General features: G+C 38.9%; 1 pseudogene; it reads left to right on the forward strand.

Annotated features, from left to right (window-relative positions):
* Positions 1-2,047: 2,047 nt before the first annotated feature.
* Positions 2,048-2,600, forward strand: LOC128108983 (60S ribosomal protein L17-like; annotated as a pseudogene).
* Positions 2,601-4,609: the final 2,009 nt, after the last annotated feature.

The raw sequence follows: 4,609 nt of genomic DNA on the forward strand, positions 1-4,609 counted from the left end.
AACATGCAAATCCATAGGAAACTTCTCTGTCATGATGGTCAACACTCCTTCTACCACAGAGACCAATTCTGGCTTCTCACAGCCTGTGGCTTCTCACTGTTTGATACAACAGCACCAATAGAAGCCAGGACTCTTCCCGTTTACCTTAGGAAAGCAGGAACATGAACACGGAGCAGAGTTTGAGCTATTACAGGAACACATAATTACAAGGAGCACTTGGCTCTGGTTTTGAAACAGCCTGAAATTGAAGGCAGATCCCTTGACCCCCCACCCTTGATGCAAAGCCACAAGACCAAGGGAGGGCATCATCTCCCAGTGCCAACTCATCAGATTGAAAAAAATAAGGTCGTCACTGTGTTTTAATTGTTTTATGACTTTGTAGAATTAGGCCAAGTATCGTGACTTTTTTTTTTTTTTTTTTTTTTTTTTTTTTTTTTGGTTTTTCGAGACAGGGTTTCTCTGTGTAGCTTTGCGCCTTTCCTGGAACTCACTTGGTAGCCCAGGCTGGCCTCGAACTCACAGAGATCACCTGGCTCTGCCTCCCGAGTGCTGGGATTAAAGGCGTGCGCCACCACCGCCCGGTGTATCATGACATTTTAATGGGTTGTTTAGTCTAACAATCCATCATTGGATTATCACCCTTACAATATGGAAAACTGGATTTGGCCTATTTAGACCAACTATTACAAAATGTATAATCTCTCAAAGATTTACTGTAGCCACATTTTTAGATATTTTAATAACATACATATATCTTGTAGAGATTGCTATTCTCCCAAAACAGAGACCTGCCAGATGTCAGGTCAAAGCAGGCATTATACTGCATTTGATAGTACTGGCCTTAACAGTGACAGAAGTTCAAGTTTTCCAGAGGTGTCAAAGTTCCTGCTCAACCTGACTCATTTTTGATGTTAGTCTATGATTTAAGTCATCATTACTTTATTCCATGTGTCCTCATTACAACTATTTATAATGAACTAGTAACCATTGGGCAGAGATGTGCCACTTTGCACTTTGACTTTGAATGCAGCAGTTCCTAGAGAACAAAGATATAGATAATGATTTTAACATATTTTTTAGGTATTTAAGTTTCAATCTAAATAATGGATATTTTCATCTTTGGTGTGGGCCATAGACAGACCTATGTTATTAGCTCATATTCTGGTTTAACCAGAAGGCCTCATACATATCAGTACGGATAGATACTACAAGAAATTAGTCATTCAGTCAGCCACCAAACATTTCAGTGTGTGTGTGTGTGTGTGTGTGTGTGTGTGTGTGTGTGTGTGTGTGTAGAATAGTGAGAAAATTAGATTATGCCAAAAGAAATAAAACCCATAAAGCAAGAAAAAATTTACACAGGACAATTTAATGAAAGCCCAAATAACAAAAGAATCATGGCAGGAACATGAGCCATATGGGAAGGGAGGGCTCTCTTAAGATGTAGGAGTTTCTTGGAATACTCTGGGTCAGGGGTATCCCTGACAATCAACTTGAAATACTCTGCCATTTCAAGCAGGATATACCAATGTAGTCCCTAATAAGTGTCGACTACGTGGCCGGCTGACTTCAGATGTTCCGTCAACGCTGTAACTTTTACTGTCAGAGTAAGCTCTATCATACAGCATTACCACACCACCACGAGTAAAGCCTGGCCATGACTTACTTGTAGTGGACTCACAAACTGTTATTATTGCGGGTTGCTGCAGAAGGCCCAGGCAGTGGGAAGCCTAGGAAACACCCAAAATACAACCCCGCTAGTAACTGAAGACTGTGTTTGTCTATTGTGGAATCCCTGAGAGAATTTCTGAGAACAGATTTCTTACTCACCAAAGAATGTGCTGACCCAACACAAAGACATTAAGTCTTTTAACATAGCAAAACGGACAGTCATGGAACCTCCAGGCCAATCACAAAGTGATCGAATAATCAAGTAACAGTGTGAAACTCTCTTGGATAATTAAGAATTTGCTTCTTACTGAAAATACAGAAGGTCAAAGAAAATTATCCCACTCTTCCTGTAAGCAGTCTAAGGTGACCTGTGAAGATGGTTAGCTACTCTCTTGACCCAGAAAACCCTACAAAATCATGCAAATCAAGAGGTTTAAATCTTCAGGTTCACTTTAAGAACACCCATGAAACTGCCCAGACCATCAAGGGTATGCATATCCAAAAAGCCACCAGATATCTGAAAGATGTCGCTTTAAAGAAGCAATGTGTGCCTTTCCGGGGTATAATGGTGGAGTTGGTAGGTGCGCCCAGGCCAAATAGTGGGGCTGGACACAAGGTTAGTGGCCTAAAAAAGAGTGCTGAATTTTTGCTGCACATGCTTAAAATGCAGAGAGTGATGCTGAACTGAAGGGTTTAGATGCAGATTCTCCAGTCATTGAACCCGTCCAGGTGAACAAAGCAGCTTAGATGTGCTGATGAACTTACAGAGCTTGCGGCTGGATTAACCTGTACATGAGCTCCCCTGCCACATCGAGATGCTCCTCACTGAAAAGGAACAAATTGTTCCAAAGCCAGAAGAGGAGGTTGTGCAGAAGAAAGAGACATCCCAGAAGAAACTGAAGAAACAAAAACTTATGGCATGGGAATAAATTCAGCATAAAATAAATGCAGATAAAAGTATAAAAGAAAAAGAAAGAAAAAAAGAAAGAAAGAGAGAAAGAAAGAAAATTATCCCATCAGGAGTAGACCAGTATTATCCTTCAGAAAGGTTATTTTTTAAATTTTCCTTAAACTGGGACAAGTACAGGATAAAGAAGAAATCCATAGTTTTCTAGAAGGCTAAATTGTCTGAGTGTGCCACTAAATGCTGTTTCTTAGCCCGTGTCTCATAATAAAAGACAGTCTGTTGTCTAAACAAGAAAATGGAATACAAATTTCTTGGTAACTTTAATACACAAAAAAATTGGTCTTGAAATTGAATCTGGAATTCTTTGAAAAAGATATATTAATAGCTAGGAAACACTTTAAAGTGTTCAACATCATTAAGCATTAGGGAAATGCAAAGAAAAACTGCTTTGAGATTCTCTCTCACTACAGTCAGAATGGCAATGATCAAAATCATCCATCCAATGATAACACACACTAGTGAGGCTGTGGGCAAAAGGAACCCCTGTGTCACTGTGGGTAGGGGTGTAGACTGGTACAGTCACTGTGGAATCAGTATGGAGGCGTCTCAAAAAGCTGAAATGGAGCTTCCTTAAGAACCAGCTATACCACTCCTGGGCTTATTCCTAAATAACTACATCCTACAAGGGAAATACCTGCACATTCAAGTCGATTACAGCTCTATTCATAATAGCTAGGAAATAGGATAAATATAAACATCATCAACTGATAAGTGCATAATGAAAATATAGTACACATACAGAACATACAGAATAGAATTTTATTCAGCCATAAAACAATAAAAATATATCCTCCTAGTTTTCTTCCTGTTGCTGTGATGAAACACTCTGGTCAAAAGCTGCTGAAAGGGGAGGGGCTTCTCTTCATCTTACAAGTTATGCCAGTTATTGAGGGAACTGAAGGCGGAAACTCAACCAGGAAGTGGAAGCCGAAAACGTGGAGGGTGGCTGCCTGCTGGCTCACCCACTCATGCTTAGCTAGCTTTCTTATACAGCCTAGGACCACCTGCCTAGAGAATGGCGCTGCCCACAGTGGGCTGGGCTGTCCTGCATCAATTAACAATCAAGACAATCCATTATAGATATGCCACAGGCCAATCTGGTCTGGGAAATTTCTCACATGCAGCTCCCTTCCCATGTGATTCTAGGTCACATCAAGTTGACAGTTGAAGCTAACTGGGATGTATGTTTTTCAGTTTTTTCTTCAATGTTAAGATTAATAATGCTTTTAATGACATAATATATTCTGAGGGAAGCAAGTGAAACCAAAGTTCAGAGAATTACATATGTTCTTACTGAAGTTTAGATTCAGTACAAGGCCTACAGATGACTCTTCAACTTCCTCCTTAATCATCGTATACACTTTCTTTCTTTTTTTCCACTTTATACTTATGATGCACTAATGTGACAGATTTGCTTATGTATTGCATTTGTCATTGGCCTCCCCCAACTAAAGTATATGGAGGAGATTCTGTCACGATCACGATTATTCCCAGCATTTAGAACAAATAATGTAATGGTATATTGGAAACAATAAAAACATATTGAAGTAATAAGTGAATGAGAATTAGGGCCTGAAATTATCTAGTTCTAAAGTACAACTTCTTTAGCTTTACAGTAAATGATGACATTTCTTGATAAATATTTAAAGCTTCCAGGATGCTTATTATTTATTTTTTAAAGAAAGGTTTCAAAGAAAAGTAATTCCAAGTGATACACTTATTAGTGGCTAAATCATGATTAGATTTGTCAATTTTATTCTTGAGAATTCAGGCTGTAGAAACAAATTACCAACCAGACCATTTACAAAAGAGTGAAAAGAAAGATACTATCTTCTGGTACGGTGTTAAAAAAGAAAAAAGAAATAGAACAGAATCTACAGGTTCAGCTTGAGAGTTAAAAGTAAGCCTGTGGCCATAAACTGAATGTGTCCCCTTCAAAACTCCTATATTGAAACTCTAATCCCCAACATG

Source organism: Peromyscus californicus, unplaced genomic scaffold (genome assembly GCF_007827085.1).
Source record: "Peromyscus californicus insignis strain IS unplaced genomic scaffold, ASM782708v3 Scaffold_13__1_contigs__length_99412109, whole genome shotgun sequence".
In the NCBI taxonomy this organism is placed as follows: domain Eukaryota; kingdom Metazoa; phylum Chordata; class Mammalia; order Rodentia; family Cricetidae; genus Peromyscus; species Peromyscus californicus.